The sequence below is a fragment of the Psammomys obesus genome, unplaced genomic scaffold, assembly GCF_907164565.1.
Source record: "Psammomys obesus unplaced genomic scaffold, mPsaObe1.curated_primary_1811, whole genome shotgun sequence".
Lineage (NCBI taxonomy): Eukaryota > Metazoa > Chordata > Mammalia > Rodentia > Muridae > Psammomys > Psammomys obesus.
This window is the reverse complement of record NW_026586173.1, coordinates 13356223-13371883: the sequence shown is the minus strand read 5'-3', so window position 1 is coordinate 13371883 and position 15661 is coordinate 13356223.

The window sequence follows — 15661 nt, the reverse complement described above, 5'->3', positions numbered from 1 at the left end:
CTGGTGTGGGGAGGACAGAGCCCAGGTGTGTACAGGTGCTCCCAGCTACCGTGGGGAGGACAGGTTTTTGTTTTGTTTTGTTTACATTAGTTATTTGTATGTGTGAGCGTATCTATATGGTCATGCATGTGGAGATCAGAGTGTTAGAAATAAGTGTGGGGTCACAAAAAAAGAGACCACTTTTCCAATTGAAGTGTCCGGACAGGAAAAACTTCACTCTTTGGGGTTTTGTTGTTATTGTTTTGTTTTTATTGGGATGAGGTCTCTCTCTCTGGCTGTCCTAGAACTTGCTCTATAAGACAAGGCTGGCCTTGATCTCACAGAGATGCTACCATCTCTGCTTCTTGAGTGCTGGGAATAAACGTATGCACCATTAGGCCAGGCACAGACTTTCCTCTTTTGATCAAGAGGATGTTGCCAGGAGAGAGAACACACAGAAAATAGACGTGCCTTGTTTTTTATTCTAACTCAGAAGGTAACTGTCTTTTCCCATAGGCTGAGGTCCTACCTCACAAGTTTGTTTGTTTGCTTGTTTGTTTGTTTTTTTTTTTTTTTTTTCGAGACAGGGTTTCTTCATGTAGCCTTGGCTGTCCTGGACTCGATTTGTAGGCCAGGCTGGCCTCGAACTGCTGGTACTACAGGCGGGCACCACCTCTCCTGGCTCATAGTTGATATTTCCTACAAATTCCCCTGAAACATTTTCTTCAAACTTACTGAGTTGTTGGCCTTTTTTTTTTTTTTTTTTTTTTTTTTTTTGGTTCTATCTTGGAGTAAGAAACTGCAATATTAAGGGAATTCCTGTCTAGTAATTATCATCTCAACGAGCTGTTAGGTTTCCCTGGTACAAAACTTAATTATTCCATATATTTGGGGGGGGGGGGAGTTGTTTGTTTGTTTTTCAAGACAGGGTTTCTCTGTGTAGCCTTGGTTGCCCTGGACTCACTTTGTAGACCTCGAACTCACAGAGATCCGCCTGCCTCTGCCTACCTGAGGGCTGGGATGACAGGCACGCACCCCCACGCTGGCTCCTATTTCATCAATTTCATTAGCATGGTTGAAGGTTAGCCCAGTTCCTTGGCTAGGAGCTGACCTGGCCCCTTTGGAATAAGGTCTGTGCCCAGGCCAGAGACGCTACTTATTCTCTTGACAAGGTTTTTCTCTTCACAAAATCGCTGCTTTAACTTCTGCCTCCCTACAGAGGTAACCCTAAGGATCATTTAGGAAACAGAGCAGAGCTCAGAGCTCTCAAAGCATGCTGCCGAAGCTGAAGCCGCTGTTGTGTGGGGCCCACTACAACAGAGAATGCTTGGAGATGGGTTCAGGCCAGTAGACAGTCTTTATTAGCCAGCCAGCGACTACACTCGGTGTTCTGGATCCCCGTGCAGCCCTGAGCCTCTTTCAGGGTGAGCTTTCAAGCAAAAAAGCATGTTCTGGGCTGACATACTTCAGTTAGCAGGAACAGCCAGAAGCAGAACTACAGAAGCCAAAATGCAAGGTTAATACATTTAGAGACATTCCCAGAACTTTGGATTTTGACGGATTAGGTCTCTGTTTTCGTCTTGGCGGGTGGTGCTGCCTTAGTGCTGGGTTTTATGGCCTGAGTGGTACTTCCATCTGGAGTCAGTTATATTGCCAAGTATCCAAAGGACATTTCTGGCTTTTACTCGAGAAAGAAACTGGCCAACTTTTCTCTGGGGATTTTTAAAAAAGGTTTTCTTTGTTTTCATTTTATGTGTATTGGTGTTTTGCCTGCACGTATGTCTGTGTAAGGGTGTCAGGTCCCCAGGAACTGGAGTTACAGACAGTTGTGAGCTGATATGTGGGTGCTAAGAATCGAACCCAGGTCCTCTGGAAGAGCAGCCAATGATCTTAACCGCTGAGCCATCTCACCAGTCCCTTTGGGGTTTTTTTTACCCTACACTTCCTAGCCAGTTTCTGCCTCCTGTTCATGTCATCCCTCCCTCCTCTGAAGAGGAAACTCTGTCTGTCTGACCTACCTTGCTCAGAATACCGTTTGTTGTTCGGTGTTGCATGCTTTGTGCTCCTCCACCCATCCCCTCCCCCCTCCCAGAGTCTGGCTCTCACCATGGCTGTCCTGGAACTCGATCTGTAGACTAGCCTGGCCTTGAATTCACAGAAATCTGTCTGCTTCTGCCTCTCACGTGCTGGGATTGAAGGTGTGAGCCACCATGGCTCTGCTCCCATGAGAATCTCCTGATTGGCTCACAAGAGCCCCTGTCTTCGGGGCTCCTTGTTTTGACTTGGCCTCCAGGGTTGGTCTCCATGATGAAGAACTAAGTTTGCTTCCACATCCTTTGACCGCTGATGTATCAGCTAGAAGTCACCGTGACTCCCTTCTCACAAGGTAGCTAGCCTCAGGTTAATTTTTAGATTATAAACAGAGCAGGCTCGTCTCCCTTGGCTCCAGGCAGGTGCTCCAGTGAGCCAATGCCTGAAGCCTTACATGCGGGCAACACTTTTTTATCAAGAAGAAGATGTTAGGGAGATACAGTGGTCTAAATTACACCTCGCGTAGACTCAATTCTGGTGTCTGGGGAGTGTGTCCCCGTGGATCGTTAACAGTTCTCTTAGTCATTGCTGTGTGTCTCTGGTGTAAATCACTTGGGCTCTGTGCTTTGAAACCAGCTTGACAAGTCCTTTACTAAGTAGCTCCTGAAGGGCTGCCCTGGCCAAGGAACCACCAATCTTCAGTCTCTCAGAGACCACGGCCAGAGTAGTAAGTTCTAGCTGGGAACTTCCGTACTTTGTCTGTCTGTCCTATGTGGCTGTGTCAAACAGGGCCAGGTTGTTGAGCTTGTCTTGAACTTTACCTTGGGGCCGCTTCTTCTTTTTGGCCTTGCCACCAGACTTATTGGGTCTTTGTCTTTTTTGGCTGACTTTCCGGCATCTTTCTTCTTCTTGTCCTTGGGCGGCAACGTGAAGCTCAGAGAGTGGAGGCGACCAGGGCAGCCTCACTAAGGTGTCCTTGCGCAGTGTTTAACAGACATTTCTAAATAAACTTTGATTAGACATTCATTTTAGACAGTCCTTGTGATTGCTGATCTTTGACCTTCTCTCTCTCTTTCTCTCTCCTTCTCTCTCTGTTCTTTTGTTCTTTATTTATTTTGAGACAAGCTCTCTCTATGTAGCCCTGGCTGTCCTAGAATTCACAGAGATTCTCCAGCTCATTAGAATCTTTAATACCATATACATTATCTTTTAAAAAAAGATTTATTTATTTACTATGTATACACTGTTCTGCCTGCATGTGTGCCTGCACACCAGAAGAGGGCACCAGATCTCATTACAGATGGTTATGAGCCACCATGTAGTTGCTGGGAATTGAACTCAAGTCTGGTGGGAAAGCCAAAAAGAAGCGGCCTAAAAGTAAAGTTCCGGACAATCTCCACAATCTAGTCCTATTTGACAGAGCCACATGGAAGAGCAGCCAGCGCTCTTAACCTCTGAGCCATCTCTGCAGTCCCCATACACACCATCATTAATCTTACCCTTTACATGCTTTAACTAACTCAGGACATCACAGCCTGCATAATATTTCTAGTTTTCCATTCTGAAAACATCTATCTTAATTTTTTTTACATAAATCCTTCTTTACTAAAACAAGTTCCATGTTTACATCCTTCAACAAAAATCTTTTAGGCCAAGGGTGGTGGCACACGCCTTTAATCCCAAGCACTCAGAAGGCAGAGGCAGGTGGACCTCTATGAGTTTGAGGCCAGACTAATCTACAAAGCGTTAAGGACAGCCAGGGCTACAGAGAGAAACCCTGTCTCAAAAAACAAAAACAAACATATATATATATATATATATACACACACACACATGCACATATAAAATTTTCTTTAAAATCCCAGTTTCCTGCCGAGTGGGGTGGCACATGCCTGTGATCCCCGCAGAGCCCTCAGCAGCTTACTCGTGGAAGGAAAGGCGTTATAGCGGAATAGGTACCTATTTTAACTCCTCTGTGACCGGGATATAGTAGCAAAGGGGTCTGTGCCTTCCTGAGCTGAGGAAATAGCCCAGAGGCCTGTAATCCCCTCCCCTAAACTGCTCACCCTCCCCCAAAAGAGACGCCTATTGGACTGTGGGGACCAACAGAGCAGTCACAACGTTTGTCTAACACATGGTTTCCTGAGGGTTCATCAACCACTGATGGAACCAAAACTAACGGAAAGCGACAGCCTGTGACCAGGGAACGGGTGGCCAATGCCGAGGAAGGAGCCACAGAACCAGCACTGTTAGCTTGAAGACAAGCAGCTAGGAAAGCAAAGGGAAAGTCTCCGTCTTCTCCAACTCATACTGCCTGTGCAATGGCATAGCTATATACTCATCAAAATGTAAACCCACTAACTGGCAGATAAACGGCAAAGATAGCTGGCCACAGGAGGCATGAATGGAAATGGTAAAACCCAGGAAACCTTACCAAAGACATCAAGTTTTGTGTAGCTCATACAGGCAAGACAGAAAAAAGTGTCTGAAAATAACGAAGAATATTAAATTTGCTAGGGAACAAATTTAGAATAAGTCAGCAAGAATGATAGATTACACACTCAAAAAAAAAAAAAAAAAACACTTGAAAATTTACCCCACTACTTAAATATAAGGGAAAATGGAGAACCAAATTAAGCCAGGACAACTCTGAGAAAAACTGTTATAAGGAATCCATAGCCAGGCAGTGGCTCACACCTTTAATCCCAGCACTTAGGAGGCAGAGGCAGGCACATAAGGATTACAGTGATTCACATTTAAAAGTCACTTGCAAAAGGCAGTCTGAAGCTGACACAGTGACAAATGCCTGTAATCCCAGCACTTGAGGAGGCAGAGGCAGGCAGAGCTCTGTGAGTTCAAGGCCAGCCTGGTCTCTAAACCAAGTTCAGGACAACCAAGTCTACACACACACACAAAAAAAAAAAACCCTGTCTAAAAAAGAAAGAAAGAAAGAAAAGAAGGGCGAGCTGAAATTCAAAGTGAATATCTTTTGTGATCTAACAATAAATTCAGTTAAACTTTGAATTTATATATAAAGAGAAATGGGAATATAGGTATATTTATCCACACACACTAAAATATCTTTGGTTTCAAAATTTCAATAGCATTTTTAAAATTTCAATTGAAAGATAATTCTTTTTCTGTTGCCAATAGATAGATATATATATTTGCCCTAGGAAAGCTATAACCTGACAAAAAAGGAACCCCCTAGAGTTAGGGTTGGGGCAGGGTTTTGTTTTTATTTTTCCAGGAGAATAAAAGCATCCAACTATGGAATCCAGAGACCACTGAACAAGTGAAACATCTGAAGAAAAAGGACAGATCATCAAGGGGAAAATGTCCCAAGAAAAAGTAAATTAGCAAAGTAAATCGCCAACCTCCAGCTGACTGGGCTGAAATCCCAGCTCAGAGTCCTGAACTGGGGCTGGCATCCATGCCTCCATCATGCCCCTTCTCACCCAGCCCAGGCAAGTGCTCTCCCTTCTTCCCAACAAGAGGCTGGCCGGCCTGGCAGATTCCCAAATGCTTGTCTCTGCTGCCCTCTATCGACATAAGTGGCAAGTGGTCTTTCTGTGGTCCCAATTCAATTAAAAACTAAAGCTGGCTTTGGGGTTGGTGAGTGGCTCGCTCCTTCTCTAAACCCATGCATCCAAAATTTTTGCCTCATATCAGAAGAGCCACCTGGTATAGGACAGAGGAAAACAAAAATAAGGGATTATTCTTTTGCCACTAATTTCATAGTCTTTTGGTTTTCATTTGATTCTCTAAAACTTTTTAAAGGTATAAATATTATCTCAAAGTCTCTAAGATTATTAAGTATATATAAACTTTCTGTCATGATACTAGTAGTCACGCAGAGTATTAACTAAACCTAGAAGTAAGCTTCATCTAGCTTCCTGTAGTGTTCTCAGGTGTGAGTCTGAAGCAAGTAACTAGGAACAAAGTTTGTGTACCGTGGACGTACTTACTAGACTGTGGTCCTCAAACCTTTTGGGGATCTGCTGAATATGGCATTTAAAAATGTTCTCTGCAAGAAGCCATTCCTAATGGTAAGTTTTGAGGTCTCCAAGAAGGTGATGGTCCCTGAAATGGCAAATCCGCCTGGACCAAACTGCCTCATGCCTCTTCCGCCGCCCAAAGCTCTGCACAAACAGTAGACACCTTTGGGTTGACAGCTGCGTTTTACCTAGCCAGAACTGCCACCAATCTGACAAACACCACCCAAAACTCAGCTTCGGACTAGGAACTGCTCAGGACATTGGAGTTGCTGTCATAGGACACAGACATGAACATGTTACAGAACTTTGAACTCAGAAATACTTAATCCAAAAATGCTTAATCCTAAAACTGCCAAATACAACCAAGCTGAGCATCGTGGGAAGCTTGGCAGAAGTAGCTTCGTTATTGTAAATGGCTATGCTGTGTTAGAGCTAAAAGTTTCCTTTTTGTTTAGACAGAGGGGGAAGTGTTGCAGGATATTTCATCACACTGTGAACCCTGAGATTGTGTTGTCTCCCGGAAAAACCTGTTTCTAGCTGTGGTGTGGCTCAGCCCTAGCACACATCTTTTATCCAAGAGCTTTCGGCTTGAATGTTTTAAACAGAATTAAATAAGTCAATCATAGGTCATGAGGTAGAGCAAGAAACCAGTTGTCAGGAAGTGAACATAGGATTATTAAGAAAAAAAATTGTAGAGAGGAAAGGAAGTCAGGAGGACAATAGAGAGACTCACAGGAAGGAGAAGGGAGAAAGATTCAGTCTGAGCAGTTTTTGAGACAGTGTGGGGGAGGGAGGGATTGCTTCTGGGGGTCAGCCAAGAAGGAAGGTCAGCTAGGTGCTTTCTCTGCCTCTCTGAGCTAGCCGGCTTTCACCCCGCACCTGGCTCCTGAGTATTCATTGCTAACACTTAGCAATTGATATTTTGATAAAATTTTGAAGGGTGACCCTTCAAAAAGAGGGTTCTGTCTGGTATCTGACTCAGATTTCTGTCTCTTGTTAATCCTCGTTCCCAGTACACAGCTCAACAGGTAGATTAAGATTTATCTGGTCCAATTCATGTCGGTTATAAGACAAACAGGTGCTTGGGTTCAGCGCTGTCGCTGGACTCGACAGCGCGTCTCTTGTCCACTGCGAGCCAATGAGTTCAGTTTGAATAAAGGAACATACTTTTGTGTAGTATAATTTGTCTTGTGATGTAAAGATTTCTGTAGTAAAATGGCTAATGGGATGTTCATCCATGTCATCCATGGAGAGGACAGGGAGGACCTCTGTAAAAGGTCTCCCAAAAGTAACTTTTTTTTTGGCGGGGGGTCGAGGAGGAGGTTCAAGACAGGGTTCCTCTGTGTAGTCCTGGCCGTCCTGTAACTTACCTGGAGAACAGGCCGGCCTTATATTCAGAGATCCGCCAGCCTCTGCCTCTTGAGTGCTGGGGTCACTGGTGTGTGTTACCACTGCCCGGCTCCGACAGTAACTCTTAACAGGGATTTTTTTTTTTTTTTTTAGTTGAGTTTTGATGGATGCTGTGAAGCGTCAGTTTGATGGTGCTTTGCTATGTGTCCGTTGCATCTTTGTGTCTGCTACCCGCACATTCAAAACCAAAAGCATAGTTTGCCAGGGCTCCATGCACCGTATGAAGACTGTCCTGTGTTTTCTATAATTTACCTAGGAACTTTCAAAGCCTCGTGGTTTAGCAGTGTCTACACAGGTAATATTAATTTAGTATATTATCTTTTTCTTTCTTCCTTCTTTTTGTTTGTTTTGTTTTTCAAGATAGGGTTTCTCTGTGTAGCCCTGGCTGTCCTGGAACACACACTCTGTAGACCAGGCTGGCCTGGAACTCAGAGACCCACCTGCCTCTGCCTCTCCGGTGCTGGACTGAAGGTGTGTACCACCACTGCCCTGATAGTACATTGTCTTATGCATGTGGTTTCTGCCCAGCTATCTTTATATAGCTACATGCCAGCAGAGGACACCAGATCTCATTATAGATGGTTGTGAGCCACCACATGGTTGCTGGGAATTGAACTCAGGACCTCTGGAAGAGCAGCCAGTGCTCTTAACCTCTGAGCCATCTCTCCAGCCCTGCCCAGCTATCTTTTATTAAAGTTGTGTTGTGCCAGCTATGGTGGTGCACACCTTTAATTTCAGTGCTTGGTATGCAGAGGCAGCTGGCTCTCTGTGAGTTTGAGGCCAGCCTGGTCTATGCTGGGTTTCGGGTGGGAGCTGAGAAAACTCACTTCAGGTACAGAAGCTTAAAATGAAAGCATTATTTTCTTAGCTCAGGGAGGTGGTGAGTTTGGGATCTGAACCACGTCCTTGAGATGAGGCTGTATAGCATATTAAAGGGTGAAAAGCACAGTTAGCTCACCTGGGGGTGGAGGTGTGGGGGGCACAGTGGAACAGGGTAGTCATCTCTGACTCAAGTTATTTTTGCTCTCTGGACAAGCAGGTCTAGCTGACCTTGATCCCAGTAAAGTTTATGTTTAGGGACAGCTTCGTTTACGGTTGGGAAATTTCTGGGAACAAGGCCACAGAGTATGCTGAACATAAATATAGTTTTTAGTCAACCTGACCTTGTACCGAGATTCTTTTCTCTATATCAGCAACAAGCTGAGATGATATGGCTGTTAGGCCCGAAACAGAAATGGCTAGTTATGCCACCCAAAAGGAGCAGGCCTCATCAGTCTACACCGTGAGTTCCAGGACAGCCAGGACCACATAGAGAAACCCTATCTTAAAATGACAACAACAACAATAATAGTAACAATAACAACAACAACAACAACAATAATAATAATAATAATAATAATAATAATAATAATAATAAAGTAGTACACCACTATCCCAAACAACTGCTATCTCCCTAAGGTCAGTTATGCTGCTTACAAAAGATGACCACGGCCATGTTCCTTGACTGTTGATGCTCCTTCAAAGAAGGAGGAGGTGCAGAGGGTCTTGGACCCTCATTCTGAGTATCCAGCCTCCTTTCCAGCCAGCTTACCCAACTCTTGTCTTAAGCACATGGGGCCTCGTGATTTGGGGGAAGAGGCTGAGTATGTAGAGCGTGATAATCTAGGGAGAGGCGAGGCTCCACTTGTTCAGCACAAACTGGGTGAGAACTTTATAGTGTGGTGCTTCAGGGTACCCACATTCCTGTAAGGACCCCTCATTCATGCTCAGTAAGACAAATAATCTCATTGATTTCTCAGGATGAACATTGAGGAAATGGATCTTTGGTTTGTCATTGGGACCCTACAAGCCCAGGAAGAACATTCTCACAACAGATGAACATTAATTTGTTGACGTTATTATGTCTCATAGTATAATGAAAGGGAACTGGTAATTTTTTTTTCGGGGGACAGGGTTTCTCTGTGTAGCCTTGGCTGTCCTGGACTCACTTTGTAGACCAGGCCGGTCTCGAACTCACAGAGATCTGCCTGCTTCTGCCTCCTGAGTGCTGGGATTAAAAGCTAGCACCACCATGCCCAGCTCCAATTAGAACTTTTTATAAACTGACATCTCTTGCTTTGGGGATATTTGTTGTTAATCTTTCCCCAAAAAAGTACTGCAATCTCTTTCTCAGTGTTCATTTTCTGCCCATAATAAGGCAATTTCAGCATTAGTAAAAGGTACCACAATTTCTGCTGACTCTATTCTTGTTAATTGATGAAGTCTCATTTTTCAGAGACTTTCAGAATCAATTCAGAAACCTTTTCTACATAGGTTTTTAATTTTTTTACTCTGTTTGTGTGCTAAAAATATCCATTCTAAGATATTATCTTCTCTCTGCCTAAGACTTCCCTGTGGGAGAATGAGTAGGATGCAAAATAACTAAAATAAAATCCAGCTTTGGCTCCAAAGCTTGGGCAGTCCCCATGCGCATCCTGTAATCGCTTTTCTAACAGAGCCAATTCTCTCTCAGCCTCAGCAGACAATTTTCTTGGACTATTTAAGTTCTTATCACCTTGTAGGGTTTGAAATAAATTACTTAGCTCTTAGGTAATTAGAGCCAATTAATATCTCCCAGCAATTTTTGAAAATCATTAAGAGTTTGTAGTTGATCTCTCCTGATTTGTACTTTCTTTGGTTGAATTTTCTTTAAGGCTGTTATGTCCTATGTAATTGATAGAATCGCCTCTTTGTAGTTTTGTTGTTGTTGTTGTTGTTGTTGTTTTTGTTGTTGTTGTTGTTGTTGTTTTTTTTTTTTTTTTCAGGAGTGATCAGTAATCCCCAGCAAGGCAAAATACTCTTTACTTAGCAAACATTTTTTCAAGGTATCTGTACAGAATCATCCAGTAAGAGATCATCCATACTATTAAATTTTAGACTGTGGAAACTGTATATGAATTAGCTAATGGCAGTTGTACAAACATCGACAGTGTTGGACTATTTAACAGTCCTTTTGGAAGAACTTTCATTGATACCTTTTTAACAGGTTGAGCAGTGTTATAAGTAGGCACTAGGAAGGAAAATTTTTCTTTATCCTGCTCTTGTAAAGGTACGGTAAAAAAAAAAAAAAAAAAGCAGTCTTTTAAATTAATCTCTATATACACCAGCCCTTAGGTAATAAAGAAGGTAAGGGAATTCCAGGCTGTAAAGAGCCCATTGCTTAATCACCTTATTCTCTTAAATCTGTTAACATTTTCCACATTTCTTTTTAATGACAAATATAGGAGAATTCCAACGACTGGTTGATTCTTCAGTATACTGAACATTTAGTTGCTCCTGTTCCAGCTGTCTTTAGTTTGTAATTTTTCTGTTGTCAAAGGCCATTGTTCCACCCAGACAGGTTTGTCATTTTAAAGATAGGGCAGTTGGTACCTTTGAAAAGCCAACAGCTGGGGTGTCCCGCTTATGTACAAGCTGTACGGTCTGTGACTGAATGGTCTGTGATTCTTGATAATACCCTTTAATAGTTTTCTCAGAAGCATCCTTTATTTTATGGCTCGTTTCTGAGATTGGGAGAAAGTTAAGCTGTGTTTTCCATTGCTAAAACTAATTGTGTCCCCATGAAATCATGGCTGTGTTAGCCACATGTGGCTTTAATTTTCCTATTTGTTCTACTGAACCTATACATGTGACCCATCCTGCACTTGGTTTTACCTGAAATAAAGTTCTAGTCCCTAGAAGCTGAGTGTTTGCCTCCTGAAGAGGCCAATCTGGATGCAAAGATTTTGGTGAAATTATTGTTACATCTGCTTCTGTGTCTACTAAATCTTCAATTCCAACGCCATTCATTTGTATTTTTAGCTTTGGTCTCTTGATTATTTATAGTAGTTTGCCAAAATACTTGTTTTCTGGTCTCGCCTGAATTTTTCGTCTTATCTACTGAAGCTGTTCTTGATTACACCCAGAGCAGCGTTGCTTTTTAATTACTCTATGGATGAGTTTCTCCAATGCCGACAGGGAACAACTGAATCGAATTTGATATTGGGGCCTGAGGGGGCCCCTTAGGGTATTTCTCCGATGGCAAGGGCTACCTTGCCTGTCCCTTGTTAATCTGCACTGGCTAGACCAATGCCGGCCCTTGCCACACCTTCTGCGCGCTCCAGATCACTGAGGCCTTCCTTTTGGATTATCTCCAGGAAAAAAACCCAAACATTATTTCTAGGAATGTCTTGCCTATAATCCCTTTTCAAGTGACCTTGCTTAACACAATTGAAATGTCTAACATTTTGATTTTTCTTAAAACTTTTAGAGTAGCATTATAAATGTGAACTCCAATATGAGCCATATTGCGAATCCATTTCTCTACTGGTGTCTCTCTGCCTTAAAGCCTAATCACCCCATTGCATTCTGAATTTGCTTTTTTTTTTTTTTTTTTTTTTTTTTTTTTAGAAAAGGTTTCTCTGTGTAGTTTTGGCTGTCCTGCACTTGCTTTGTAGACCAGGCTGGCCTCAACTTCAGAGGTCTGCCTGCCTCTGCCTCCCAGAGTGCAGGGATTATATGCTCAACCTTGTGCTACAGTGCTCAACCCTGAATTAGCATTTTCAAAACCCAAAGATCAGATTAATATTTGACTGACTTCTGAATCTGATATTGTTGTAACCTGCTTAAAACCTAACTCTACTCCTGTTGAGACCTACTTTAGCTCTTAGCATTACTGTAGCTCCTCTGTTAACACCTGCTGTTGCCTTTAGCATATCAGAAGCCATTTTGCCTGCAAATCTCCATTTTGATCATAAGGTGAAATTAAGTTCAAGTTCTCAGGCCCATTCCAGAATACAATTCAGTAGTTCAATACTTGCTGCTTAGACTAAAGCAATAGATGATAAATGCATGTTCTGCTTGAGGTAAAGATAAGTGTGTGTTTACTTAGAGTCAAAGATCGTAACATCCTGCTATGTTCCTTTCTCTCAGAAAGCTGGAAAGCTCCCAAGAGCTTTCCTATCCTAAATTCCAGCCAGTCAGCTTAAAATGCTTTGTCTGGCTACCTAGATACAATGTACTTGGAACAAAGTCAATTCCTCTTGCATTTTGCTCATCCAAATGATGTAATGCTGCCCTCCCCTTGCTTTCCACCTGGTTGCCTGGTTGCTACCTGGTTACGGTTTTTCTTATAAAAGACCTACCTTGGAAACAGACCGATAATCTGAGTCTTAGCATTACTGTAGCTCCTCTGTTAACACCTGCTGTCGCCTTTAGCATATCAGAAGCCATTTGTTGTTAGAGTAGTCGGTGTGCAGCTATACCTGAACCCATAACAACAGTATCCTATTTACAGCTGAAGTCAATCTTTGCGGAAAAAAATCAGTAAAGGCTTCTTTTGGGCCTTGTATAATTTTAGTAAATGACTCAGACCTTTCCTGAGTTTTCAACCTTATTCCAAGCATTTAAAGCTGTTAGACGATACAGTATCAAAGTGTGATCATCAGATTCAAGCTGCCTTTGTAACCCAACATATTGACCTTCCCCTAAGAAACTAATCTGGAGAAACATTAATACTACTAGTCCTATTTCACCGTTCTATGGCCCTAGCTTCCTCTGGCCACCATATCCACAACTGTAACTGAGGACCAGCTTCCAATATTGCTGTTGCCAAATCCTTCCGGTCTTTGGGTATAATTCTGTGCTGAGTTGCCCGTGAATTTAATATTATCCGCTTCACATAGAGTGAATGCACACCACATGAAATGAGTACTTCCTTAAATCCCTCAAATCTGTTATTTCTAATGGATCCCACTTAACTTCTCCGTATCCTTGTGGGTGCCTATCGTCTGCTGAAAGTTCTTGTGTGGTAGCTGGATAAACTAAAGTTGGTTTGTGCATCAGCACGCCTGGCTTAAGGCTGGTTTTCTAACAACCTTGGGTTGTCCCTCTTCAATTTCATCATGCTGTGGTGTGGTAGGTTCTTGTCTAAATTCTTCTGTGTCTGAGTTTATCATTTTCACTTATAAGTCTTTCTAAGGCATGTATCTTATCAATCCACTTTTCATCTTTGGCACCAAAAAAGAACCCCCACTATGGACATTTAGGACAAAATATGAATTACTGGACGGACAGCAACTATAATCAGTATTATGTTAATCTCAGTCATTACCTTTCATTTTCTGCTTCTATTTTCAAGCCATCTAAATTAGTACTGCTACACAGGGTCCTAATGCCCTGTATTATGTTTTCCATCCTTAATGTGGAAAAGATTTTTCCTTTTAATATTACTTAACTCTCTCCTTGAGGACTTCACAGGTGTTTTACCAAATCTGATGGCTTCTCAGTTTGTCCTCAGCTGGCATTTCTCAGTCTGTGTGGTCTGTTTGAGCACCAAATGCTCCTTTTTACCTATACAGACTCAGGAGCCAGATGCTGGGGTAAAAGCTTGCTACTCAGAGAGGCAGAGAAAGCACCCAGCTGACCTTCCTCCTCATCCTCATCTGATCTCTCAGAAGCAATCCGTCCTTCCGCTACACTGTCTCAAAAACCCCTCAACCTGAATCTTTCTCCCTTCTACTTCCTCTGTATTTCCTATCCATCCTCCTTTCTCTTATTGTTTTTTTTTCTTTAATAATCCTATATTTATTTCCTGTCAACTGGTTGCTTGCTCTACTTCTTGACCTATGATTGATTTTATTTAATTCTGTTTACAGCATTCCAGCAAAAAGCTCTTGGATTGAAGGTGTGTGCTAGGGCTGAGCCACACCACAACTAGAAACAGGTTTTTCCAGTAAACAACACAATCTCGGGGTTCACAGTGTGATCAAATAACGCAACAAGCTCAAGGAGGATCAAACCAATGTAAGCATCTGCCTCCATGAATGTCAATAAACTTGGGGTGACCTATCCCCACGGTCAGTTTGGCTATAACCGCAAACAGAGGCAAACAACCTGAAAAGCTAAGTGTCTACCCTCCTATGAAGCCATCAAGTTGTAGAACAACCTGAGTCTGTTATTTTTCTGTAAAAGCCATCTTTCATCCTCAAGTTTACATTTAAGCCAGGCCAGTGTACAGAAAAACATCAGACATTTCTTTTCTTTTCTTTTTTTTTTTTTTTTTTGAGACAGGGTCTATGTTGCCCTGGCTGTGCTAGAACTCGCTGTGTATGCCAGGCTGGCCTTGAACTCACAGAGATCCAGTTGCCTACACCTTTTGAGTGCTGGAATTAACGGCATGTGCCCCCACCTGGCCTCCTTGTTCTTTTGTTTTTGATATCTTATTTACGTGTATGAATGTTCCACCTGTGTATATGTGTGTGTGCACTATGGATGCGCCTGATGCCTGTGGAGATCAGAAGAGGGCGGCAGATCCCCGGAACTGGAGTTATGGATGGTTGTAGTCACCATGTAGGTGCTAAAAAAATGAACTTGGGTCTTCTGCAAGAGCAACAAATGCTCTTAGTTGCTGCACCATCTCTCCAGCTGTGTGTTTGCTTTTACAGAGGATGTGGGTTCAATTCCCACCACCCATATGTCATCTCACAACCATCCATAACTCCAGTTCCAGGGCTTCCGGATGCCCTCTTCTGACCTCTGTGGGCACCAGGCTTGCACATACACACATGGAAGCAGAACAACCATAAGCATAAACTAAAACATCTTTCAGAAGGGGTTTTATACCCCTTTATGTTTGGGGTGTGATGGGCAAATGTAACCACAACACGTATGTGGAGGTCAGAGGTGTCCTGGGTAGTGTTATGTTAACCTGACACAAACCAGAATCATCTGAGGGGAACCTCAATTGAGAAAAGGCTTCCATAAGATCCAGTTCTAATGCACTTTCTTAATTAGTGAATGATGAGGTGGGCCCAGCGCACTGTGGGTGGAGCCATCCCTGGGCTGGTGGTTCCGGGTTTTATAAGAAAGCAGAATGAGTAAGCCTTGGGGAGCAAGCCAGTAGGCAGCACCCCTCCATGGCCTCTGCATCAGCCCTGACTCCGGGTTCCTGCCCTGTCTGAGCTCCTGCCTTGACTTCCTTCAAAGACGGACTACAATGTGGAGGTGTAAGCCAAATAAACCCTCTCCTCCCCACTTGCTTTTTGGTCATGGTGTTCCATGGCAACAATAGAAATCCTAAGACACGAGGACATCTTGTAGTAATGTGACTTCCACCGTGTGGGTCCCAGGAATCAAATTTGGGTCACCAGACTTGGAGGCAAATACCACTGAGCTGTAGGTTAGGGTTAGGGTTAGGGTTAGGGTTAGGGTTAGGGTTAGGGTTA